At 46.7% G+C, this 27,734-nt stretch overlaps 1 non-coding gene and 1 pseudogene across 1 annotated transcript; one reads left to right on the top strand and one right to left on the bottom strand.

The window, feature by feature from the left end:
* Positions 1-18,954: 18,954 nt before the first annotated feature.
* On the top strand, positions 18,955-23,423 carry LOC102119590 (ataxin-3-like; annotated as a pseudogene).
* A 2,322-nt stretch (positions 23,424-25,745) lies between these two features.
* Positions 25,746-25,880, bottom strand: LOC123567774 (small nucleolar RNA SNORA70). The gene has a single exon (XR_006690877.1). It is a non-coding gene; the product is annotated as a small nucleolar RNA SNORA70 (small nucleolar RNA).
* Between the last annotated feature and the right edge of the window lie 1,854 nt (positions 25,881-27,734).

The following is a 27,734-nucleotide window of genomic DNA, read 5'->3' as shown; positions in this document are numbered from 1 at the left end:
TGCTTTTTCTTAACTCTGTCCACACCTTTGTAGATGGTTCCATCATTAGTTACCCCACCTGAGTATGCCATTGCTTTCCCGCCGGGAATCTGAGTGATACGGCCATCTTCATCTGTAAAAAGAGGGGATTTGTAGGTAAAGCCTGATGCTTAGAACATAGGCTCTAGGGGACTAATGGCCTGGCTTCCAATCCTGGCTTCACATTTTACCAGCTCTGTGACCTTGGACAGCTCTGTTTATGCTCTTCATTCACTCATTCATTCACTTATTCCCAAGAGCACCGGGAATAGTAGATATAGCAGTGAACAGGCAGACAAGTCAAATGTCCATCCACTGATGGATGGATACACAAAAGGACAAAAGTCCATACAAGCGAATATTATTCAGTCATGAAAAGGAATGAAACACTGACCCATGCTCCAATATGGATGAACCTTGAAAACATTACGCTAAGTGAAAGAAGCCAGACACAAAAGGATACATCTTTTATGACTCCATTTATAGGAAATGTCCAGAATAGGCAAATCACTTCAGCGTTGCTCTTGCTACCACTCAAAGACATCTATTTTCTTGTCTTTCTTCTTTTTTCTTTTTCTTTTCTTTTCTTCTTCTTTTTTTTTTTTTTTTGAGATGGAGTCTCCCTCTGTTGCTCAGGTTGTAGTGCAGTGGCAAGATTTTGGGTCACTGCAACCCCTGCCTCCTGGGTTCAAGCGATTCTTGTGCCTCACCCTCCTGAGTATCTGCAATTACAGCCATGCACCGCCACACTCGGCTAATTTTTGTGTTTTTAGTAGAGATGGGGTTTCACCATGTTGGCTAGGTTGGTCTTGAACTTCTGGTCACAAGCGATCTGCCTGCCTTAGCCTACCAAAGTGTTGGGATTACAGGCGTGAGCCACTACACCCGGCCTGTTTTCTTGTCTTTCTGCTGCACTCTTGCACTGGTCCCTCATGCTCTCCCCTCTCCACTCCTTCAGCCCTTGTCCGCTATTTCACCACTGCCACCTCCACCACTCCACGGATTCTGTTCTCAACGAGGTTACCAAAGACTTCTCAGTTGCCAGACTCGGTGGATATATTTTATTCCTTATTTTACTTGATCTCTTGGATGCATTCAACATCACTGGCCACTTTCTGCATCTTGGACTAGTTTTTTCCCCTTGGTTTCCATGACTTTCCTGGGTCCCATGTCCAGCAAATTGTTTCTCAGCACTTTTTATGATTCTATTACGATAGGACAGGTTATGCTGCAATAACAAAGCACTCTCAGTATCTCATGGCTTATAGCAGTGATGAATTAATTCTCACTCACACTCTATGTCCATCATGGGTCTCCCAGAAGGCTCTGCTCTCTGTAATCACTCAGAGATCGAGGCTAACGGAACGGCCACTGTCTTGAACTCTTTAATGAGAACTCTGGAGAGTCTCACAGCAGCAATGAAATGTTCTGACCTCGTGATGGAAACAATGTAAAGTTACCAAAAAAATAAATAAATAAATAAATAAAAATTGGGGATTGAATGGTGGATTTCTTAGTTGTGTGAGTGTGTGGGTGTGTTTACAATTTACAGAAAATCAAGTGACATTCTTCAGCAGGAAAGGGAGGCCTTTTTTTTTTTTTTTTTTTTTTTTTTTTTTTTTTTTTTTGAGGAAACACTTATCTGACAGACTGCCAGTGCAGGAAATGTGCCCAACCTTATGAGAACCTATTAATAGAATCAGAAACTAAACCGTCCTGTGCCGAGATTGCTCTTTCAGTTTGTCTGAAGCCCGCCTCTCTTTGTCTCTCTGTGTGCCCATTGCGAGTCTCTAAACACGGACTTCCTCTGTTTCTCCCAGGGCACGTGGTTCCGCAATGCTCTCCAAGTTAAGTTCCGTAGTTCAAATGCAAGCCCAGACCCCCTGCCCAGCCAGTTCCAGAACTCAAGGACTCAAGAGAAATGACTCTGATTGGCCTAATTGTTTATCCCTGGTCCAATCAGCTATAGCTGTGGGTGGGGCTATAATCAAATATGGCGTCAAGGGCCAGCGTCCATGAGGGGAGAAGGGAGGGAGGAAAAAAAGGAAGGTGATTGGGAGAGAGAGAGAGGGAGGAGAGAGAGAGAGAGAATGTGACTCTCAGAGAATAGAGGCTCCAAGGCTGAGGGACTGCTGGTTAAATACCCCAATTCCTCCCCAAGGTGGGACAACTCTGATACACGTCTAGGCCGTCTCCAGAGGGCCTGAGGGGGACTGAGCCCAGACGCCCACAGCCGTGACCGGCTCTTTAATTAATTTATTAATTTTATTTATTTTTTTGAGACAGAGGCTTGCTCTGTGGCCCAGGCTGGAGTGCAGTGGTGCAATCATGGCTCACTGCAACCTCTGCCTCCTGGGTTCAAGTGCTTCTCTTGCCTCAGCCTCCCGAGTAGCAGGGACTACAGGCACGTGCCACCACTCCCGGCTAATTTTTGTATTTTTAGTAGAGTTGGGGTTTCACTATGTTGCCCAGGCTGGTCTAGAACTGCCGACCTCAGGTGACCCACTCGCCTCAGCCTCCCAAAGTGCCGGGATTACAGGTGTGAGCCACTACGTCCAGCCTGGTGACCTGCTCTTTAATGTTTCCTGTGTTGGCTGCCTTCCCTTCCGGGTCTCACTTCCCCACTCCTCTTCCTGGCTCACCTCCGAAACAAACTACTTGCACCTGAATCTCGCCCAGCCTTAGGTGCTGGTGTTAAGGAGTCTGTCTGGAATTTACTCTGAGAACAATAGATGGGTTTATAAACGGGTGTAGCATGATCTCATTTGCAGCTCAGTCAGAGCACTCTGGCTGCACCATGGAAAATGGGCGAAAGGGGCAAGAGTGGAGCCAGGGATCTGCAGGGAGAGGGCACAGTGATATGGAGGAGGACCGAAGACAGATCCCTGAAGGACACCAACACCAAGGAGACCAGGCTGAGGCAGAGTAAGGAGGAGAGGAAAGCCGGGAGACAGTGAGTCCCCAGAGGCCACAGGATGAACACTTCACAAGTAAGCCGGTGGCCAAGGAGATATTAAGAGTGATGGTAAAGCTGTGTAATTAAAGCAGCTCTAGTAAGGGTACTGACAGATACATTATTGGAACAGAGTGGAGTCAAGTATTAAACACAAAGATAGGTGCAGGCCGGGTGCGGTGGCTTACACCTATAGTCTCAGCACTTTGGGAGGCCAAGGCAGGAGGATTGCTTGAGCCCAGAAGTTCGGGGCCAGCCTGGGCAACATGGCAAAACCCTGTCTCTACAAAAAAATAAAAAAAATTAGCCAGTTGTGGGAGTGTACAACTGTAGTTCCGGCTTGTCGAAAGGCTGAAGTGGGAGGATCACTTCACCCCGGAAGGTCAAGGCTGCATTGAGCCAAGATTATGTTACTGTACTCCAGCCTGGGCCACAGAGTGAGACTCTGTATGCAATAATGGAAAAAAAGAAAAAAAAAAAAAAAAAGAGTAGGAACTTAGTGTGTAATAAAATCATTTAAATCAGGGGAGAAAGAAATTTCTCCAAATAGGATCTTTAAACAATTGGCTGCTCTTTCAGGGGAGGTCAGAGAAGACAGGAAAATGTACTCAAACTTTACAGATTTACAAAGGTGTGTAACTATTTAAAATGTGATAGAACTGTCATGGGTAAACTGACTCCTTTCCCTACTTTGTATCAGTTGCAAAGAAAGAACACACAAATTGGGGGGTGGGTGGGGGGAAGCCAAGCGGGATTTATTCTTTGGCCAGAGAAGGAGAAGGAATGACCGCTTGCTCCAGAGACACCTCCTCCTCCCCAAATTGGGGGTAGCTGGGGAATTTTAAGGAGTTAGATATGGGGCGGGGAGGTTTGTATGTTTGTGCAGGGAAGAACTTTAGATGTGCAAATCATAAACAGGTCTCTTCACCGGATGCATGTTTAGAAAATGACAATTTTCTACAAAGATTAGCCAGGTGTGGCGGCACACACCTGTAATCCCAGCTACTCGGGAGGCTGAGACAGGAGAATCACTTGAACCCAGAAGGTGGAGGTTGCAGTGAGCCAAGATTGCACCACTGCACTCCAGCCTGGGCAACAGAGTGAGACTGTCTCAAAAAAAGAAAAAAAAAAAAAGAAAAAAGAAAATAGCAATTTTCTTTTATGGATGAGAATTTTAGTATTATAATGACATATTAGTGGTCTAAAGATAACAAGGAGTCCCTGATTCTGGTTTGCTCTGGTTTCCAGCAGCCTTTACCTTCCTCTGATAACTGGCGAAAGGTTCTGAAGCCCCCAGGCCATCTGGAGTCCTTGCAAACAAGCATACCTACAGGTAAAGAGACTGAAAGAAACTGTTTAAGAAACGAAAGGGAGCTTTTGCAGCTATCTACTGCTTAAGAAAATAATGAGTGTTCAGCTGGTTTGCTCCCTCAGCTATTTCTCCAGGACTGCCCCAGCAACAAAGTCTCCAAAAGTGAGCAAAATCAGCCACACAAAATGGGACCTGCAAGTTACCAATCTGTTTGTGTGGCATACATTTTGCATGAAAGGTAGAAAATGCAAACAAGGATAACTGGATGCCCTTTGAAGTTACTCAACTGATGATGACACCTCACTGTCTTCTCTACCTGGCTGGTGTTCCATTTTTCCTCCCACAGAGGCTGTGAGCATGTCAGTATCAGTGGGGCTTTGCAGCCATGATACAAGGCTTTTCTTGTCTGTCAGGTGTACAGAGCCATGTACCACCATGGAACCAATGTTCCAGCCATGGTTCACTGTATGGTTTCTTTCTTCATAACCGCCACGACTAAGACAACATGCCAAAGCAATATTTTTTTCCTCTCTATTTCTCCAGGGCAATTTCTCAGTGAATGTGCCTTTTTAAATTTCTTTTTCCTTTTTTTTTTTTGAGATGGAGTCTCACTCTGTCATCTGGACTGGAGTGTAATGGCATGATCTCTGCTCACTGCAACCTCCACCTCCTGGGTTCAAGCGATTCTGCTTCAGCCTCCCGAGTAGCTGGGATTACAGGCGTACGCCACCACACCCAGCTAATTTTTTCTTTTGGTATTTTTAGTAGGGATGAGGTTTCACCACGTTGGCCAGGCTGATCTTGAACTCCTGACTTCGTGATTCGCTTGCCTCGGCCTCCCAAAGTGCTGGGATTACAGGCGTGAGCCACTGCACCCTGCTGAATGTAATTTTTTTTTTTTTTTAACTCTCTCTTAATTCCTTCTCATCACCTAATTCAGAATTCCTGTAATGGTTGGTCAATAGCCTATTGCCTAGTGATGTCAGAGGGTTAGCAGAAACCCCAGTGCCTTGGTATCCACAAATGTTTTCTTTTAGTTATGCTAAACTGGTGCTGCCTAATAGGGCAGCCACTCACACCTACTTCAATTTAAATTAATTAAAACGAAGTAAAATTTAAAATTCACGTTTTCAGCTGTACAAGTCATATTTTGATAGCCACATGTAGCTAGTGGCTACCATATTGAACAGCAAAGATATACAGAACTTGCCCAGCAGTATAGAAAGCTCAATTGGACAGTGCTACAACAGTTGTGGGTAAGCAAGGAAGGTAAGGATAGTCCCAATCAGATAGATGGCATCTATTTTGTGTGAAGCCTTGTGTGGTGGCTCACACCTGTAGTCTCAGCTACTTGGGAAGCTGAGGTGGGAGGATCACTTGAGGTCAGGAGTCTGAGACCAGCCTGGGCAACATAACGAAATGAAAATTAAAAAAAAAATTTTTCTATGTGAAATAGGAGGCAGAGTAGTCCCAGCTACTTGGGAGGCTAAGGAGGGAGGATCACCTGAGCCCAGGAGGTCAAGGCTGCAGTAAGCCATGATTGCACCACTGCACCCCAGTCTGGAGAAAGAAAGGAAAGAAAGAGAGAGAAAAAGCAATAGGAGGCAGAGTTGCCCGAGAGTGAGAGGGCAGGCAGGTGGGTGGGATGGTGGGATGAGTGTAGAGGAGATTCGAAGGAAAGAAGGAAGGAAGGAGGGAGGGAGGGAGGGAAGAAGGGAAGGAGGAAGGAAAGAGAGAGAAAGAGGGAGAGAGAGAAAGAAGAAAGAAAGAAAAAGAGAGAGAGAGGCAGGGAGGGAGGCAGGCAGGAAGGGGAGGCAGGGGTGCCTGAGAGTGCGAGGGAAGGCAGGCAGGTGGGAGGTGGGATGAGTGTCGAGAAGATTCAAAATAGTTGCTATGGTGAATGGGAGGAGAGAGCCAACAGGGAAAACAGGAATTCCGGGGTAGTGGTAAGAATTAGAGACCATGAATGTGTTATTGCCAACAGTCTAGGTGACTGAGATTATGCTAGGGGCCTGGGGCCTTCCCACCAACAGGAACCGCCTCCCACCTCCACACTCAGCAACCCATCAGGACTTGCCAACTGGTTCACATAGTTTTAAGATGCGTCATCATTGGTATCTACTATGTTTGTTATGGTGTTGACATGTGTTACTGGGACAGTAACTAGCCAGGCCCAAGATACAGGAGCAGAAGGCTGATTCTATTGCTCTCCCATAGGTCACCCTTCCCTGGGGCTTGCACCCCTGCCAGGCCACAACACGGGGCAGGAAGCTTCTCTTTGTCCCCTAACTCACCTCAGCCACTGGGAATGACTTGGTTCACTCAACTTAATCTGGGTATAACTACCCTACCTTCTTATGAATGCTGGATTTCTTTTAACCTCAAGATCTCCCCTCTGTTCCCCTCTACCCAAGTCAAATACCCATGCTATCCTCAGGAACTTTAAAAAATACCTGTTTCCTAGTCAAGACAGCTGGCCATTTCACATAACAACCCAGGTCTTCTGCAACCCTAAACAAAAACTGGAGATGGATGGGGAAAGGCTCTCCTAATGGTGGATGGGTAGAGAGACGTCTGAGGTTTCTGGAGGACTGAGGAACTATTGTTTTCTCCACCAGTCTAAGCAGAACAGGTATAAAGACAGAATGGAAAGAAATTTACATTGATCCAGGACTGGGCTTTTGCTGCAAGTTGCAAATTATGTTATTTAGGGTGCTTTTGTCTGAAAGTAGCAGAATGCCTGACTCCAGCTGGCTTGAATATGAAATAAATTATTATTTCATGTATTAGGATATCCTGGGGGAAGATACTTCAGATGGGGTTGATTTAGTGGCTTGACAACATCATCAAGGATCTGGGTTCTTTCTGTCTCTCTGCACTGCCACCCTTGTTGTTGGGTTCATCCTCAGAAGGAAAGATCATCAATTCTTTTGTCTCTTTCATGGGAAAATCTTTCCCAGAGTCCTCTTTACCCCACCTCACTCTACCCTCTAGTACTAGAAGTGAGTCACATGACTGTTCCGCTCCTGATAAGAGACAGGGAATGACCATGACCGGCGTGGACCAACCGTCTGGGTTGGAATGGATGTCGGGGAGTTGTTCACAACGTCCATGCCTGGGTATAGCAAAGATCAATGAATCTAGGGTGGATGGGAAAGGAATTGGAGGAAGGAGGGTCCTGAGAGGGAGAAAGTGGAAGGGCCAAGGGATTCTAGAGTTCAAAGAACTGCTAAGCTGGAATGATCAAAAGAGCAGAAGGTACAAGTCTGTGATCAGAGAAATGCGAGACGTTAGAGGAAGATTCATTCCAGGAAAAAATGAGGGCCAGTACATGTCCAGGGAGATGGTGGCTAAAGTAGAGTGGAGGTGAAGGTCATTGGAATAAGAAGGGACAGGAGTTGAGGGGCCGGGAGTTCGGCCAGGTCCTGACTCATTAAAGTCACCAATATGGCAGTAGGAACTGGGGCGAGAAGGATAAGCCAGTTGCCAAAGCTCTCTGAGAGTAAGAGTTGACTGATTGATTTATGAGTAGGCATGAGTAAAGGTTGATTGATTGATTGATGAGTAGGCATCATCAATGAGAAGGCGCAGAAGGTGGTACAGGCAGATGTCAGGAGCCTCAGCACTTACTCAAGATAGAGGACGACGGATCTGGAAATAGAGGTGCGGAGCATAGAGGACACCATGGAGGTGGGAGACGGACCACCATCCTCTGGGAAGGGCTTCAAGAACTGTCAGGGAGGAGAGCCAGGTCTTACTGAGGGCAGGAAGTAGAGGGAACTTTGTATGCAGAGGTCAGGACCTTACAGATAAAGAGCACACTTCACTCTTCCTTTTTTCCATCTCACAGGCTGGAATGAGTGTCTGTAGGTGAGCCACCTTTGACCCAGAGTTTGGGTCATATCCCTACCTGCTAATTGGTAATAGAAGCATGCTTGAAACATGCTTGAAATCCTTCCCACATGTCCATTAATCTTTAGAGCTTGTCAGTATCAGGGGTGTAGCAGACATTCCTAATTGCCCATTCAAAATCCATTATAGGTACGGCACGGTGGCTCATGCCTGTAATCCTAGCACTTTGGGAGGCTGAGGCAGGAGGATCCCTTGAACCCAGGAGTTTGAGACCAGCCTGGGCAACATAGCGAGACCCCTTTTCTCTACCAAAAATAGAAAAAATAACCAGGTGTGGTGGGCATGAGCCTAGGTCCCAGCTACTCTGGAAGCTGGGTGGTGGTTGCGGGGATCATTTGAGCCCAGGAGGTCGAGGTGAGCCATGATCACGCCACTGCACTCCAGCCTGGAGTGCTGAGACCCTGTCTCAATAAATAAATAAATAAATAATCCATTCTATTTTCCTTATTAACAGAATCCCCAATTTTGTTCAGGTTTGAAACCCTTGAGAAAGACAACTTCATCCCCAATTCAGGAGTATTCATGTTAGTCTTATTCTGCTTGTGGGTGACTGGTGTAGGCATGGATGTGAAAATGAGTATATGGCTATGAAACATGAGAGGAAACTTGTTAGGGGGCTTCTAAAGAAAGATGTACGGGCTGGGCACAGTGGCTCACACCTGTAATCTCAGCACTTTGGGAGGCTGAGATGGGAGGATTGCTTGAGATCAGGAGTTCAAGATCAGCCTGGGCAACATGGTGAAACCCATCTACAAAAATGTTAAAAATTAGCCAGGCATGGGTGGTGCACACTTACAGTCCCAGCTGCTTGGGAGGCTGAGGTGGGAGGGTCACTTGAGCCCAAGAGTCAAGGTTGCACATCACTGCACTCCAGCCTGGGTGACAGACTGAGATCCCATCAAGGAAGGAAGGAGGGAGGGCAGGAGGGAGGACAGAGGAAACAAAGGAAAGTAGGAAAGAAGCCAGGAAGGAAGGAAGGAGGGAAGGAAAGAAGGAAGGAGTAATTCCTAAGAAACAGACACAAGAAGAGATGGCCTTTCTGAAATGACATGCTCTACATGGCAGAGCAGAATGATGGAAAGAACTTGGTGTGAACTGCTGAGTTAACTAACCCAGGAGCCACCCTACCTTGGGACTCTCTCTTGCTCTTTTTCTCTCTTTCTCTCTGAAATATTATTTAAGCCATTTTAACTGGGCTTTCATTTACTCACAGCCAAAGAATTCTGTGATGATCAGAAGACTGACCACAGCATCCCTGCAGTACGGAGCCAGGTAAACATCCTCCTGCTGGAGGCAACCTGCCTGGGCGCTGGGATCAGTCACAGATGCAGCACACAATGGGCCACCCACCCTGGCATCTTTCCTGTGGTGTCCGTTCCCTGGCATCTTCCTGGTCATCGACAGGTCCTGGAATAAGGTACTGGAATGTGGCTCAGGTGTCTACTACCTTATAGACCCAAAGCTTCAGTTCCCTTCCATTTTCTCCTTCCCCTTGAGAGTTCTGGCAGCTTCTCCTTTAGTCCAACTAACACAGAAGAGATGCTCTCATTCAAATAATGGGGGGGTTGACTGCCTCGAACTAGCTCCTTCCTTCCTTCCTTCCTTCCTTCCTTCCTTCCTTCCTTCCTTCCTTCCTTCCTTCCTTTCTTCCTTCCTTCCTCCTTCCCCCCTCTCTCTCTCTTTCTTTTTTGAGACAAGATCTTACTTTGTCATCCAGGTTAGAATGCAGTGGCATCATCGTAGGTCACTGCAGCCTAGACCTCCAGGGCTCAAGCGATCCTCCTGCCTCAGCCTTGCAGTAGCTGGGACTATAGGCATGCACCCCCACACTGGGCTAATTTTTGTATTTTTGGGAGAGATGGGGTTTCATCATGTTGCAGGGCTCAAGAAATTTGTCTGCCTCAGCCTCCCAAAGTGCTGGGATTGTGGGCGTGAGCCACTGCGCCTGGCCCAGAATTTCATTTCTTTTAAAGGCTGAATAATATTCTGCTGTACAGATATTCTACATTTTGTTTATCTATTAATCTGTTGATGAACATTTAGTTTCTTTCCACTTTTTTGGCTACTGTGGATAATGCTGATATAAACATGGTTCTACAGACTCCTGTTCATGTTCCTGCTTTCAATTCTTTGTGGGGATATAGCCTGTAGTAGAATTGCTGGGTCGTGTGGTAATTCTGTGTTTAAGTTTTTGAGGAAACAAGTTTTGTTTTTTCTTTTTTCTTCTAACACAAAGAGCACTTCCCCTGTGTTTTTATGTAATCTCCCAGGATAGCCACACGTGCCTGACAGCATCTCCTTTTTAACCCAAAAGCTAAATACATCACCCTTGGAAGGGGAGATATCTTCCTTGTATCAGCGAGTCACCGCCTCTCTTGCTAAAGCAGAAATAAAAATTATTAATTTAATTCCAGCTGGGCGCAGTGGCTCATGCCTGTAATCCCAACATTTAGGGAGGCCAAGGCAGGCAGATCATCTGAGGTCAGGGGTTCGAGACCAGCCTAGCCAACATGGTGAAATCCCGTCTCTACTAAAAATACAAAAAATAACTGGGCAGGGTGGTAGGCACCTGTAGTCCCAGCTACTCAGAAGGCTGAGGCAGGGGGATCACTTGAATCTGGGAGGTGGAGGTTGCAGTGAGCCGAGATCACACCACTGCACTCCAGCCTAGGGAATGAGTGACACTCTGTCTTAAAAAAATAAACATAAAAATAAAAATGTAATTCCAACAGTGTGTTTTGCTACAGAGGATAGAGAGGGGAAGCAGAATACAGTTATGCTGAATAGTTGGACATTTAGGACATGAGACAACACAAAAAACAGAAGCAGAGAGACTGAGGTAAGGAAGAGAGGAGCTGAGTTATGGGGCTTTGGCCTGAAGACCACCAGCCCCAAGACTCCCTCGAGTGATCCACAATAGAGAGTTCCTCCCTAGTCCTGGACTCCAGGAGGCCTGATTCATTTACAATGTGTCTTCTTGTTTTCTACGAGATCTTGTCTTCCATATTTCTCCCTGAGCATCCGCATAAGAAGCCCTAAGTGTGTAATTGTTCAAACGAACACAACTAAAACACAGTCTCATTCTTTGGTCCCCACCAAACTGACAGCACCTTCATGTCAATGACATTGACTCACTTGGGCCCACTCTGTTGAGCCAGTGACATGGCACTCATCAGAGTAGTCGTCTCAATCCAGCTACAGAGCTCCAAGCCAAATGGAGAAGCCAATGGAATGGGTAGGAACCAGGATTGTCACAAGGCTGGAGAATGGAGATGGTGACATGGGATAAAGCAGGTACAGCAAGCAGGATGTGAGGGCCAGAGCCAAGGGGTCTGCAGGTCAGGAGGATGAGCTCAGGATCGTTGGCAGCCCCGGGAAGAAGGCGTAGGGAGGGCACCTCGGCCCTAGGTTGGCTCTGAGTTGCCTACCTTGGCTCCTTCCTGCAGGTGGGTAACCTGCAGGAAGAGGAGAGGGGATGGTGATAGCCGGGCCTGGTGGCAGGTGCCTTTAATCCCAGCTACTTGGGAGGCTGAGGCAGAGAATTGCTTGAACCCAGGAGGCTGAGGTTACAGTGAGCCGAGATTGTGCCACTGCACTCCAGGCTGGGCAACAGAGCGAGACTCCATCTCAAAAAAAAAAAAATGTTGAATATTGGATTATTGAACCTTGGCATAGAAGAGCTACTGTCCTTGTCTTCTAAGAGCTTATATCCTATTATTATTTTATTATTATTAACATATCATTATTAATAGCTGCAGTTCACTGAACATTATTACGTACCAGGCATGGTGCTTGTAATTAGTCATCTCATTGAATTCCCTTAAAGAAAATTAGGTAGTCAGAGACCTTTCTTCATGGATCACAACCTCAGGGGCATGTGGGATTTCAGAGATGTGTTTTGGGGAAAGAGGTATAATTATTCAACTTTCAGTTAATTAGCCACTTAGAGAAACTAAGTGGTAGGTGGGGTTGTAAAGGAAGACAAAGAACTGGGCAGGCAGATGCTAAGTGGGAGACTGTTCCAGGCGTAAGAGAAATGGGGGTGGGTATGAAAAAAAGCGAGCGAGAGAGAGAGCAGGAGAGAGCGCCAAGGGAAATTTGGTTTGACTGAATAAAAAGGCCAGTGAAAAGAGGGAGTTTTGGTAAGAGCTGTGCCATGGGCAGCGAGAAGCACAGAGATCTTGGGAGGCTGAGACGGGAAGATCACTTGAGCCAAGAGTTTATTTGTAAAGATGAGGTTTCACTATGTTGCCCAGGCTGGTCTCAAACTCCTGGGCTCAAGCAATCCTTCCATCTCGGCCTCCCAGAGTGGCAGGATTATAAGCGTGAGCCACCAGACCCAACCCCAGCTCTGCCATCTCTATGGTGTTACTCCCATGAGCATGATCCAAAATGGTTCCCACCAGAACTGAATTCTAAAAACGCTGGAAGAACTTTGGGAGGCTGAGGCAGGTGGATCACGTGAGGTAAGGAGTTCGAGGCCCACCTGGCCTACATGGTGAAACCTTGTCTTTACTAAAAATACAAAAAATTAGCCGGGCATGGTGGTGCGTGCCTGTAATCCCAGCTACTTGGGAAGCTGAAGCAGGAGAATCGCTTGAACCTGGGAGGCAGAGGCTGCAGTGAGCCGAGATTGCACTACTACACTCCGGCCTGGGTGACAGAGCAAGACTCCATTTCAAAAAATAAATAAATAGGCTGGGTGCTGTGGCTTACGCCTGTAATCCCAACACTTTGGGAGGCCGAGGCGGACGGATCACAAGGTCAGGAGATCAAGACCATCCTGGCTAACACAGTGAAACCCCGTCTCTACTAAAAATACAAAAAAAAAAAATTAGCCAGGCGTGATGGCGGGCGCCTGTAGTCCCAGCTACTTGGGAGGCTGAGGCAGGAGAATGGCGTAAGCCCGGGAGGCGGGGCTTGCAGTGAGCCGAGATTGCACCACTGCACTCCAGCCTGGGCGAAAGTGTGAGACTCCGTCTCAAAAACAAAACAAAACAAAACAAAACAAAACAAATAATAAAATAAATAAATAAATAAAAATAAAAAATAAAAAGCCTGGAAGAAGGAGGGAAGGAGAAAGGTGGGGCGTGGTCCTCCCTTGAAGGATGTGATCTGTCACTGCCACTTGCAGGTCACTGGCCAGAGCGTAGTCATGCGGTCACACGTACCTGCAGTAGAAGGTGGGAAATGCAGTCCTTATTCTGCTGACCATGTTCCCCACCGAAAATCAGGGATCCAGATATTGAAGACAACCAAGAATTCCTGCCACCAACACCCATGAAACAGTCCTCTGACCTGGGCTGAATGAGTAGCCTGTCCTACACATGCAATGAAATATTTGGGTTCCTAGCGGATCTGGGCAGCTCTGAGGCATATAACATAGCCCAGCCAGGAAAAGACTCCCAAAAGAGAATTTATTTGTCCAGGAATGTACAGGCAAAAAATGACCATTCTGTGTTTTTCCATGGGGTAGAGGCCCGACCAACCTCATGTGGTTTGTTCTGTCCAGCTCGGCACTGACAGAGGCTGGTGGGGGCTGGGGGAGGGTCTGAAAGTCCAGGGTCTCAGGTATGAACTATTGCTCTGATCAGCTGTGTCCTGTGGGCATATGCTGGGTTCCTACATGACCCAGAGGTCACTGATTTCACAAGATCTGCAAACAATCCAATATTCAAATATTTAACTATAGCAGAGATTGATAGATTTTTCTGTCATGCCCAACTTCCCCCTCTAGCTGCATCTGAAATCAACAGACCTTCATCTCCGTAGCTGTGGCTTATTGGACCATTCCCTGATTCACCAGCTGAACGAGAGTCATGCTCTCTTCTGAGGCTCCATCATACCTGGAATAGACATCTCTTGGTAGGACCATGCTTCCTATGTTCTCAGTTGATATGGCTCAGGTCGAGCTGTCCCCTTCCACAAGTCGCAGGGGTGGGTCCAAGACTCAGTCCTAGATAATCAAAGCACGATTTTCCCCTGGCTACTGTGCTTTGTTCAAGAGCAGGCACATGATTCAGGTTGGTCTAAGACAAGTTCTGGAATTTTGGCTAAAATCATTGAAAAAGTGTTGCTCTTTGAGTTGGAGTTGCTAAGCTGGCAGGATATAAGCCTAAAGTTCTTGGTGGCCATCATGCCAGCAGGGAATTAAGTTGACTCAGAAAAAACCAGAGGGAAATGATGGAGGGATTTCTGATAACATCATTTGGACACCCTGATCAAGCCATACCTGAAACCTCAACTAGATTTAGGAACCAATAACCTCCCTTTATTGCTTAAGCCAATTGGAGCAGGCACACCTAACACTTTTGACCAAGAGTCTTGGATAATCTAGCATCTCTATGTCCCTTCATAATGTGGCTTCTCATTTTGTATCTGATGTTGCAATATTCCTGAGCACATTTAATGCATCCTCCTTGGCTCCGAGAATTTTTTTTTTTTTTTTTGATGGGGTCTATCTCTGTCGCCCAGGTTGGAGTGCAGTGGTGCGATCTCAGCTCACTGCAACCTCCACCTACTGGGTGCAAGTGATTCTTCTGCCTCAGCCTCCCGAATAGCTGGGACTACAGGTGCGTGCCACCATGCCTGGCTAATTTTAATATTTTTAGTAGAAACAGGGTTTCACCATGTTAGCCAGGCTGGTCTCAAACTCCTGACCTCAAGTGATCTACCCTCCTCAGCCTCCCAAAGTGCTGGGATTACAGGCATGAACCGTCTCCCCCAGCCGGCTATGAGATATTGAAACCAGAATTCCTCCTAGGTGCCAGGCACAACTCAGATGTTTGGGGAATGCTTGGTGAATGAGTGGATGGATCGATGGATGGATGGACTGATGGATGGAAATAATTAAGATAATACACGTTCCTCCAGAATATCAAACCCTCAAATTGCAGCCTATGCTTCTCCAGGCCTTCCTCAGAATCCTTGCCTTCCCTTGCCCCATTGTTGTGTTCATTCACTGAGGTAATAAATGTTTATTGATCACTACAATGTGTGAGGCTCTGTGCCAGGGAGTGTGTGGCACAGTGGTGCAGCACCCGGGCTCTGGAGTCATACGGACCTGGATTTGAACCCCAGCTCTGCCCCTTCATCTTGGTGTGACCCTGGACAACTTGCTTAACATCTCTGAACCTTGATTTCTTCATCTGTAAAATGAACATCAGTGGTATTTTGCCCATATAGTTGTTGTGAGACTAACCAAGATAAAATGATCCCTTACTATGTGCTGTTTACAAATGTTAGCTGTAATTATGCTTTTGCTTTCCAATTTAACTAGCCAGGTAGGTAGGTAAGTAGCGGGAGAGAGAGAGAGAGGAAGAGAAGGGGGAAACAGCAAAAATAAATGCATTTTTTTTCTCTGATAATTTGTGGAAAATATACTTGTCTAGACCAGTGGTTCTCAACTAGGGGTGACTGTGTGCCCCAAGGACGTTTGGCAATGTCTGGACACATCTGAGTTGTCATGACTGAGGGAGTGCTACTAGCATCTGCAGCCAGGGATGCTGCTAATAAACAGGACAACCCCCATGACAAAGAAATGTCTGGTTCCAATGTGCACAGTAGCCAGGCAGAGTGGCTCACACCTGTAATCCCAGCACTTTAGGAGGCCGAGGCAGGAGGATAGCTTGGGCTCAGGAGTTCAAGACCAGCTTAAGCAATATAGGGAGACCCTGTCTCTACAAAAAAATAAGCCAGGCATGGTGGCGTGTGCCTGTAGTAGCAGCTACTTGAGAGGCTGAGGCGGGAGGATTGCTTCAGCCCAGTAGATTGAGGCTACAGCGAGCTGTGATTGTACCGCTGCACTCCAGCCTGGGCCATAGAGTGAAACCCTGTCTCAAAAACAATAACAACAAAAACAAAAACAAAAGTATCCACAGTGCCTAGGCTGAGGAATCCTGGTCTGTAATGCATTGACATCTCTGATATTAAGGGCCACAGTGCAAGGTGCAGTGTCTGGCACATAGTAGGTGCTCAATGAATGTTTGACAACCACATGAATGAATGAATCAATCAATCAATCACAGAATGAATGAATCATCGAATGAATGAATGATTATCTAGTTCATTTGTCATTTGGCTGAGTGCCTGGGACAGGGCTGCATCCGAGCAACTGTTCAGTAAATAGGTATGGACAGGTTCCTGCAAATGTCCCCCTCTGAAGCAGCTGGGGAGTGAGGTCCTGGTAGGGTAACACCCGGCCTCACAGCTGTGGTTCCAGGTCATGATAAATTGCTGTGGGAGGCCACAGAGCAGACAGCTCATCACACATTGTGATGGATTCATTGTCTTCTCTCGTGGCCCCCTTTATCTCAAACTCTCAGCAGAGGAGGGTTGAAAGGGGCTGAGCTGAGCGAGGACCTGTGGATTCTGCTCTTCAGGAAAAGGAGGGGAAAATGAGCCCAGACAGGATCATCGTTAACTGGCTCCAAGGTCAAGAGCCCGTTAGAATGTTAGAATTAGAGATGGGAGCAGGGATGCCGGTGGGACTCTCTTCATCACCACACCCTGTCTAATTCATTTATTTAACAAATATTTATTGAGTACCAGAGACTCTTCAGGCATATATGAGTTAACAAAACAGATGAAATCCCTACCCTGTTGGAATTTACATTTTAAAGAAGCAGGATGAACAATGGACACATAGGTCAGACATACTGTATTTGAGGGGTCCTGTGCACTAGGAGAAAAATCAGGTAGGGAGGGAAGATAAGGATGTTTGGGGTTGAGTTTTTCCATTGAGGTGAAATTCACATACCATGAAATTAATCATTTAAAAGTGAACAATTGGCCGGCGTGGTGGCTCAGGCCTGTAATCCCAATACTTTGGGAGGCTGAGGCAGGAGGATCACTTGATCCCAGGAGTTGGAGACCAACCTGGGCAACATGACAAGACCCCATCTCTACTTTTTTTAAGTGAACAATTGAGCGGCATTTAGTTCATTCACAATGTTATGTAACCACTATCTGTCTAGTTCCAGAACATTCTCATCACCCCAAAAGGAAACCCCATACCCATTAAGCAGTCCCTCTCCATTCCCTCTTCCTCCGGCCCCTGGTAACCACTGCTTTTCTTTCTCTGTATGGATTTGTCTGTCTTTGGGTATTTCACATAAATGGCATCATACACTATGTGGCCTTTTGTGACTAGCTCCATTCACAAGAAGCTCACCTTGTTTTCAAGGTTCATTCATGTGGTGGCATGTGCCTTTCATTCTTTTGTATGGCTGAGTAAAATGGAATTGCATGGATAGACCACATTTTGTTAATCCATTCGTCTGTTTAGAGACATCTGGGTTGTTGCCATCTTTGGCTATTGTAAACAGTGCTGCTGTGAACATTCAGGTTACAAGTATCTGTTTGAGGCCGGGCACGGTGGCTCACCCCAGCAGTCCTAGCACTTTGGGAGGCTGGGACGGGTGGATCACTTGAGGTCAGGAGTTCGAGACCAGCCTGGTCAACATGGTGAAACCCCATCTCTACTAAAAATAAAAATAAAAGTGGTACCTGTTTGAGTCCCTGTTTTCAATTCTTTGGGGGTAAAAACCTAAAAGTGGAACTGCTGGGTATATGGTAATTCTGTGTTTAACTTTTTTAGGAATGGCCAGTTTTCCACAGCAGCAGCACCATTTTACACTCCTATCAGTAATATGCAAATGTTCCAATTTCTTCATCTCCTCACCAATATTTGTTATTTTCCATTTTTAAAATAACAGTCATCCTAGTGATAGGAAGCGTGTGTCCTGTGGTTTTGATCTGTTTCCCTAATGTACATCATTACGTGGTGAGCATATTTTCATGTGCCCACTGCCCGTGTGTGTATATCTTCTTAGATCATCCTTTGCTCACTTTTGACTCCGGTCATTTGTCCTTTTGTTACTGAGTTAAAAGCATGGGGTTAACTTATTTTTATTTTATTTTTTTTATTTTTTATTTTTTGAGACAGTCTCACTCTGTCACCCAGACTGGAGTACAGTGGTGCAATCTCGGCTCACTGCAACCTCCACCTCCCAGATTCAAGTGATTCTTCTGCCTCAGCCTCCCAACTAGCTGGGACTACAGGCACCCGCCACCACACCCGCCTAATTTTTGTATTTTTAAGTAGAGACGGGGTTTCACCCTATTGGCTAGGCTGGTCTTGAACTCCTGACCTCGTGATCCTCCCCTGTTGGCCTCCCAAAGTGCTGGGATTACAGGCGTGAGCCACTGTGCCTGGTCTTTATTTTTATTTTTTGTGACAAGATCTCGCTCTGTCACCCAGGCTGGAGTGCAGTGGTGCAATCACAGCTCACTGCAGCCTCAACCTCCTTGGCTCAAGCGATCCTCCCACCTCAGCCTCTTGTGTAGCTGGGACCACAGGCGTGCACTTCCACACCAGGCTAATTTTTGTATTTTCTACAGAGACTGGGTTTCACTATGTTGCCTAGGCTGTTCTTGAACTCCTGGGCTCAAGTGTCCTCCTGCCTCACCCTCCCACAGCTCTGGGATTACAGGTGTGAGCCATGATGCCCAGCCTGAATTTTTAAGTAGGGTGACCAGAAAAGACCTCCCTAAGATGATGACTTTTTTTTTTTCTTTTGAGATGGAGTCTCGCTCTGTCGCCCAGGCTGGAGTGCAGTGGCGCAATCTCGGCTCGCTGCAAGCTCTGCCTCCCGGGTTCACACCATTCTCCTGCCTCAGCCTCCCGAGTAGCTGGGACTACAGGCGCCCACCACCATGCCTGGCTAATTTTTTGTATTTTTAGTAGAGACCGTGTTAGCCAGGATGGTCTTGATCTCCTGAGCTTGTGATCTGCCCGCCTCAGCCTCCCAAAGTACTGGGATTACAGGCGTGAGCCACAGCGCCTGGCCAGATGATGACTTTTAAGTGAAGACCTTAAGAAGGTGATGGGGGATGCCAAGGGGATAACTGAGAAGAGCATTCCAGGCAGAGAGGATGCCAGATGCAAAGACCCTGAGGTAAGTCACTTTCATTTGTCTGTAACTTGGTTTTCCTGTCTGCAAATGGGGAGGAATAAAACCATGAAGCATCACATCAAATGTTGGCAAATTATCAACACCTGGGCTCGCCCACAGCTCTTGCTCTTAAGCAAGATACTTAATGTCTTAGAGCTTCCATTTGCTCACCTGTAAAATGGTGATAATAATTGTACCAACCTCACAGTGTTATCAAATTAAAAGAAATATGATTTGCCAGGGCTTGGCACACAGTAATGTTCAGAAATGCAGGGTTTGAACGCAGACCAGGAGGACTTCCAGTCCTGAGGGGTGATCACGGCTCACTGCAGCCTTGACCTCCCAGGCTCAGGTGATCCTCCGACCTCAGCCCCTCGAGTAGCTGAGACTACAGGCACGTGCCACCATGCCCAGCTAATTTTTGTATGTTTTGTAGAGACAGGTTTCACCATGTTGCCTAGGCTGGTCTCAAACTCTTAGGCTCAAGTGATGTGCCTGCCTTGGCCTCCCCAAGTGCTAGGATTACAGGTGTGAGCCACTGTGCCTGCCTGCCTCCCTCCCTCCCTCCCTCTCTTCCTTCCTTCTTTCCTTCCTTCCTTCCTTCCTTCCTTCCTTCCTTCCTTCCTTCCTTCCTTCCTTCCTTCCTTCCTTCCTTCCTTCCCTCCCTCCTTCCTTTCTTTTTCTTGAGTTAGAATCTCACTCTGTCTCCCAGGCTGGAGTGCAGTGGCACAATCATGGCTCACTGCAGCCTTGAACTCCTTGATTCAAGCGATCCTCCTGCCTCAGTCTCCCAAATTGGGATTACGGGCATGAGCCACTGCACCCAGCTCAGTTCCCCTCATTTCTAGGGGAGAGTCTGAAGGGTTTCATGGTATGGGGGCCTGTGGTCCATCCTGACTGGTACCCTGTACATACACGTGTCTGCCCAGCAAATACCATTCGGGGAAATAAAAAAACACAAGATCTATCTTTTTCAACACAAGTTGCCATGGTGTTTTGCTTTGTCTTGTTTTTTGGTGGCAAATAGATTGTGGGCCTTGGGGTCTCAAGTGAGTGCTCAGATCCCAGCTTCCGAGAAATTCCAGTCAGCTATTTAAAACGCCGAGCAGAGCCTGGTGAGAGTGAAACCACAACCCACTAGTTTCCAGCCCTTATTTTTCTCCCTCTAGAAAGAACTAGGAATCAGGAATCTCAAATTCGAGCCATCACTTTGTCCAAAGCTAACTCTGTGACCTTGAGCAAATCCCTTCCCCTCTCTGCCTCAGTTTCCCAGGAATCCCTCTGTAAAGACCTTTTCCTCTCTGTAACCATGGTGGTGCTGTTACTGACCAGCAGAGGGCAGTGTTGCACCAACATTCTCTATGGATCTGCGTTACTTTTGCCTGACCTTGGACAGGAACATTGAAATCATTAATTAGTGGTTTGTGTCATTCTCTTTTTCAAAAAGCCTTATTTTATCCTCAGTGCATAGTCAGAACAAGGTCTTGCCACAGTGTACAGATGAGGAAGCAGAGCCTCAGAAGCATAAGAAACTTAATTACTGGTAATTTTAGTCATAACACATCCTAAATTTAGACTCTCAGAATGGTATGAACCCATTGCTGTATGTATGAGCAGCAAAGCATTGGGAATCATTACCTGCTTTATGCATCATGAAGCACTTTCTGATCCTCAATATCGACAATTCTCATCTTATTCTCCTCCAGTTTGTAAATGAGCAAACTGTGGCTTCTAGAGGCTGTATCATTTGGCTTAGATTTTTTTTTTTTTTTTTAGAGACAAGGTCTCGCTATGTTGCCCAGGATGGCCTCAAACTCCTGGCTTCAAGTGACCCTCCCACCTCAGCCTCACGAGTAGCTGGGATTACAAGTGTGAGCCATTGCACTCGGCACCAGCATATTCACAATCAGTTCCATCTTAGAGGCTGTTTGGTGGACTCCCAGAAATATTAGCTTAAAAGTGGCAGAGCCTGGCATTTTGCAGTTTTTATGTGATGAAATGTACTGAGTTCTTATACAAATATTGCTCCTTGTTTTGCAAAAGGAATTAGGCCCCTTTCCCCGTCTCAGCAGCTGACCCATTATTAGCAATCCCCTAGGGAACTGGAATAGCTTTAGATCAACAGTGGTTCTCAAAAGAGACTATCAAATGACACACTTGTCCCCAGCTCCAGATTCCGATATCCACACCCCAAACATCCAATCACTGCTTTTCATAGTCTTTTGATGGTTTTTGTTTTTGGTTTCAGTTTTTGGTTTTTAGTGTTTTTCTGAGACAAAGTCTGGCTCTGTTGCCCGGGCTGGAGTGCAGTGGTGCCATCTCGGCTCACTGCAACCTCCACCTCCCAGGTTCAAGCTATCTTCCTGCCTCAACTTCCCACCATACCTAGATAATTTTTGTAATTTAAATAGAGGTGGGGTTTCACCATGTAGGCCAATCTGGTCTCAAACTCTTTTTTTTTTTTTTTTTTTGGACAGAGTCTCACTTTGTTTACCGAGCCAGAGTGCAATGGTGTGATCCCGGCTCACTGCAGCCTTTACCTCCCAGGTTCAAGCGATTCTCTGGCCTCAGCCTCCTGAGTAACTGGGATAACAGGTGCACACCACCTTGCCTGGCTAATTTTTATATTTTTAATATAGATGGGGTTTTACCATGTTGGCTAGGCTGGTCTCGAACTCCGGACCTCAAGTGATCCACCACCTCGGTCTCCCAAAGTGCTGGGATTACAGGTGTGAGCCACCGCACCCAGCCTAAGTTTTTGTATTTTTAGTAAAGATGGGGTTTTGTCATGTTGGCCAGGCTGGTCTCGAACTGTTATTCTCAAGTTATCCACCTGCCTCGGCCTCCCAAAGTGTTGGGATTACAGGCGTAAGCCACCGTGCCTGGCCTTCTGCTTGATCAATTCTGCTGTTAAGACTCTGATGCAGGGACAGGGGGCGGAGCTGGAGGGAGTGGTTCGGCGTGGGGGCCGTTGGCTCCAGACAAATAAACATGGAGTCCATCTTCCACGAGAAACAAGAAGGCTCACTTTGTGCTCAACATTGCCTGAATAATTTATTGCAAGGAGAATATTTTAGCCCTGTGGAATTATCCTCAGTTGCACATCAGCTGGATGAGGAGGAGAGGATGAGAATGGCAGAAGGAGGAGTTACTAGTGAAGATTATTGCACGTTTTTACAGCAGCCTTCTGGAAATATGACAGTGGTTTTTTCTCTATTCAGGTTATAAGCAATGCCTTGAAAGTTTGGGGTTTAGAACTAATCCTGTTCAACAGTCCAGAGTATCAGAGGCTCAGGATCAATCCTATAAATGAAAGATCATTTATATGCAATTATAAGGAATACTGGTTTACAGTTAGAAAATTAGGAAAACAGTGGTTTAACTTGAATTCTCTCTTGACGGGTCCAGAATTAGTATCAGATACATATCTTGCACTTTTCTTGGCTCAATTACAACAGGAAGGTTATTCTGTGTTTGTTGTTAAGGGTGACCTGCCAGATTGCGAAGCTGACCAACTCCTGCAGATGATCAGGGCCCAACAGATGCACCGACCAAAACCTATTGGAGAAGAATTAGCACAACTGAAAGAGCAAAGAGTCCATAAAACAGACCTGGAACGAGTGTTAGAAGCAAATGATGGCTCAGCAATGTTAGACGAAGATGAGGAGGATTTGCAGAGGGCTCTGGCACTAAGTTGCCAGGAAATTGACATGGAAGATGAGGAAGCAGATCTCCGCAGGGCCATTCAGCTAAGTATGCAAGTTCCAGAAATATATCTCAAGATATTCCACGGACATCAGGTACAAATCTTACTTCAGAAGAGCCTTGGAAGAGACGAGAAGCCTACTTTGAAAAACAGCAGCAAAAGCAGCAACAGCAGAAGCAGCAGCAGCAGCAGGAGCAGCAGGTGGACCTATCAGGACAGAGTTCACATCCATGTGAAAGGCCAACCACCAGTTCAGGAGCACTTGGGAGTGATCTAGGCGATGCTATGGGTGAAGAAGACATGCTTCAGGCAGCTGTGACCATGTCTTTAGAAACGGTCAGAAATGATTTGAAAACACAAGGAAAAAAAATAATACCTTTAAAAAATAATTTAGATATTCATACTTTCCAACATTATCCTGTGTGATTACAGCATAGGGTCCACTTTGGTAATGTGTCAAAGAGATGAGGAAATAAGACTTTTAGTGGTTTGCAAAAAAAATGATGAGAAAGTAGAACAATGCGTCAGTTGTAGGACTAAATAATGAACTTCCAAATATTAGCCAAAGAGGCATTCAGCAATTAAAGACGTTTAAAATAATTTTCTAAATGTTTCTTTTTCTTTTTTGAGTGTGCAATATCTAACATGTCTAAAATTAGGGCATTTTTCTTGGATCTTTTTGCAGACCAGCTAATTACCTCTTGCCTCAGGCTTTTTCCATATAGTTAGTTTTCTTTTTCTCTCTTGTAGATAATTTGGCTCACATCATCTAATAGTGGCTTTCATTTCTTATTAACCAAATTAACCTTTCAGGAAAGTATCTCTAGTCCGTATTGATAATAGTAACGGTTCTAGAAGGATAAACGGTTCTCCCTTCAACTGTATACTGTGTGCTCCAGTGTTTTCTTGTGTTATTTTCTCTGATCACAACTTTTCTGCGGCCTGGTTTTCATTATTTTTCCTCAATTCTTTGGAAAGATGGTAATGTTTTCTGAGGTCTAGCGTTTTAAGCCCTACGATGGGATCATTATTTCATGACTGGTGCATTCCTAAACTCTGAAATCAGCCCTGCACAAGTACTTGAGAATAAATGAGCATTAAAAAAAAGACTCTGATGCATTCTTCAGTATGTCAATTTCATTTTCAACTCTAGAATTTCTGCTTGACTCTTTTTAATTATTTCTATCTCCTTGTTACATTCATCTGATGGAAAATCTGAATTCCTTCTCTGTGTTGTCTTGAATTTCTTTGAGTTTCCTCAATACAGCTCTTTCAAATTGTCTACCTGAAAGGTTGCCTATTTCTGTTTCTGCAGGGTTGGTCCCCGGTGCCTTATTCAGTTTGGTGAGGTCATGTTTTCCTGCGTGGTGTTGATGCTTACAGATATTCATCAGTGTCTGAGCAGTGAAGAGTTAGGCATTTATTGTAGTCTTCACAGTCTGGGCTTGTTTGTGCCTGTGATTCTTGGGAAGGCTTTCCAGGTATTCAAAGGGACTTGAACCCCAAACCCAATAACACTGTGGTTCTTGCGGACTCCTAAAGGTACCGCTTTAGTGGTCCTGGATAAGATCCGGAAGAATTCTCTGCATTACCAGGCAGAGGTTCTTGTTCTTTTCCCTTACTTTCTTCCAAACAAACGGAGTCTCTCCCTCTCTTTCCGAGCTAGGCCTCTTGCCTGGGGGTGGAAGGACACAAGAACCCCTGTGGCCATCACCACCGGGACTGCATTGGTTCAGACCTGAAGCAGCCCAGCACTGGGTCTCACCTAAGGTCTGCTAGAAATGCTACCTGACCACCACCTGAGTTCACTCGAGGGCCTGGGGCTCTACAATCAGCAAATAGCAAACCCAGCCAGGGTATTGTCGCTCCCTTCAGGGCAGTGAGTTCCCCTAGGCTCTGGGTGGGTCCAGAGATGCTGTCTGGGAGCCAGGGATTGGAGTCATAAACCATTCTATAGATGTACTAAGATAGAATGGAATTCTATAGACGTACTATTCCACTGCAGCTAAGCTGGCACTCAAACCGCAAGGCAAAGTCCTTCCCACTCTTCACTTCCCTTTCCTCAATCAGAGGAACCTCTCCTCGTGGCCACCACTACCACCAGCCTACAAGGAGTTCTGCCAGGCCACTGCTGATGTTCACTTAAAGCCCCAGGGCTCTTCAGGCAGCCTGTGATGAATGCTATCAGGCCTGTGACTCATCCTTCAGGGCAGTGGGCTCCCCTTGGCCCAGGGCAAGTCCGCAAATGCTGACCAACAGCCTAGGCCTGTACTCAGGGACCCCAAAAGGCTGCTTGGTGCTCCACCCGACTGTGGCTGAGCTGGTACCTAAGGGGCAAGACAGGTCCCATTTACTCTTCCTCCTGCTTTTCTCGAACAGAAGGCATCTTTCACTGTAGCCGCCACAGCTGGGAATGTGCTGGGTCACACCTGAAGCCAGCATGTCTCAGAGCCCAGTGCCCACCGGTGGACAGGAAGTAGGATTTAGTGGTGAGTGTTAAGAAGCGGCAGCACAATGGAAGCCCTCATGAGTGCAGGGCCCACTACTTGTCCAGAGGGCCACAATGGGGATGTACTCGTGAGACATACACACATCTCAGATGAGCCACTTCTCAGCCACCGTGTCTTCAAATTCATCTTCATTGACCTTGGTGAAGCCCCACTTCTGTGAGATGTGGATCTTCTGGCGGCCAGGGAACTTGAACTTGGCTGTGAGCAGGGCCTTAACTACATGCTCCTTGTTCTCCGGGTTCAAGGCGGATGGACATGATAACTTGGCCAATGTGAACCCCAGCCACAGTGCCCTGGGGCTTTCCAAAAGCACCTTGCGTATCTGTTTGGAGCCTACACTGGGGTAGTGCAAGGTCAGACACGAACATCCATCTGAAGGGCCCGTCTCCAAGGTCCCTTAGAGCAGTCCATACAAGAAACAGGCTGCGTGCACCATCAAGGAAGCTGCTGTTTGCAGCCATTGCACACTGGACCCCCATGAGGCGAGGAACTCGGCCAGCTGAGTTGGCTGTAGATGCCCGCAGCATATTACCCGGCTATGGCTGTTGGTTATACAGGGCCCAGGGGCTCCTTCGTCAGCAGATGGTGAATGCTGCCAGGTCTCTGCTGTGATGGGACAGCACTGAGTTCAATGTGAAGTCCCCACGTTGCTAGCTCTCCCTCTCCCATGTGCACAGATCTGTCTGTGCCACATGGTCACTGCCAGGGGTGGGAGTGGGGGGTGGCCCAAGAACTCCCTTAGCTGCCCCAGCTAATGTCTCAGGAGGTTGTGTGCCTCTGATTTCACAGTCCACTGGTTGTGAGCCCAGCTCGGCACTCAGGTTTGCCTGTGAATTGCAGTCCTGATGGCCTAAACTGCCCCTCAAGTCTGCTAAGGGCCCCAGAGCACTCCAGCTCACAGTGGCAAGGCTTGCCAGGACTCAAGCTCCAACTGCCAGGATGGGCAATTCCGGTGAGTGCCAGTCCAAGTACTCCCTGTGTGAGCCAGTGTTAGCTAAGTACACTTGGATTCTGCTTTCTGCTGTGACAATGCGAAGTCTCACAATCACTGTGCTCTTCCTCTCCAAAGCACACCAATACTCCATGCCACGGGGCCGCTGCTGGGGGGTGGGGGATGGGTGGCGTCAGCAACTCAAGACTGTCTTTCCTGCCCTCTTCAACATCTCTTTCAGAGATACAAGGTTAAAACCGGGTACTGTGATTGCTCACCTGATTTTTGGTTCTTGCGATGGTTCTTTTTGTGTGGTGTTAGCTGTTAAAATTTGGTGTTCCTGTCAGGGGTCAAATGATCAAATGATGTAGGTTTTCTTTCCTTTTCTTTTTTCTTTTCTTTTCTTTCTTTTTTGAGACAGAGTCTTGCTCTGTCACCCAGGCTGGAGTGCAGTGGCGCGATCTGGGCTCACTGCAAGCTCCGCCTCCTGGGTTCACGCCATTCTCCTGCCTCAGCCTCCCAAGTAGCTGGGACTACAGGTGCCCGCCACCACACCCAGCTAATTTTTTTGTATTTTTAGTAGAGACGGGGTTTCACCGTGTTAGCCAGGATGGTTTCAATCTCCTGACCTCGCGATCCGCCCGCCTTAGCCTCCCAAAGTGCTGGGATTACAGGCGTGAGCCTCCCCGCCCGGCCAAATGGTGTTGGCTTCTATTCAGCCATCCTGCTCCACCCTCTGTGATTTTTTTTTTTTTTAATTGAAAGGCACAGGCAAAGTTTGGTGCTGGTGGTGGTAGACAGAATAGTGATTATTAGCAGAAAAAGAAAAGAGCTCCAGGATGCTGTCTATATTTAATATGCAGGCCTGCCTCCTGGCTGGATCATATTGATGGTTCAGGTAGAGGGACAGGGTCGCCACTATCCCCCCCCAACTGCTCCATGTCATCAGACCTCTGGCTTCTCACGCGGCCCAGGTACATGGGACTCTGATTTTTCTTTTCTTTCTTTCTTTCTTTCTTTCTTTCTTTCTTTCTTTCTTTCTTTCTTTCTTTCTTTCTTTCTTTCTTTCTTTCTTTTTTTCTTTTCTTTCTTTCTTTTTTTTTTTTTTTGAGACAGAGTCTCACTCTGTCACCCAGGCTGGAGTGCAGTCGTGCCATCATGGCTCACTGCAATCTGCATCTCTGGGTTCAAGTGATTCTCCTGCCTCAGCCTCCCAGGTAGCTGGGATTACAGGCACATGCCATCATGCCCAGCTAATTTTTGTATTTTTGCAGAGGTGGGGTTTCACCATGTTGGCCAGGCTGTTCTTGAACTCCTGACCTCAGGTGATCCACCTGCCTCAGTCTATCAAAATGCTGGGATTATAGACATGAGCCACCATGCTCAGCCAGGACTCTGTCATTTCACTGTGCAGTCCTACAGACCTTCTCTTTCATC

The sequence above is a fragment of the Macaca fascicularis genome, chromosome 11 (genome assembly GCF_037993035.2).
Source record: "Macaca fascicularis isolate 582-1 chromosome 11, T2T-MFA8v1.1".
Taxonomy (NCBI): Eukaryota; Metazoa; Chordata; class Mammalia; order Primates; family Cercopithecidae; genus Macaca; species Macaca fascicularis.
Note: the sequence above shows the minus strand (reverse complement) of the source record. Positions and strands in the feature narration are given on the sequence as shown.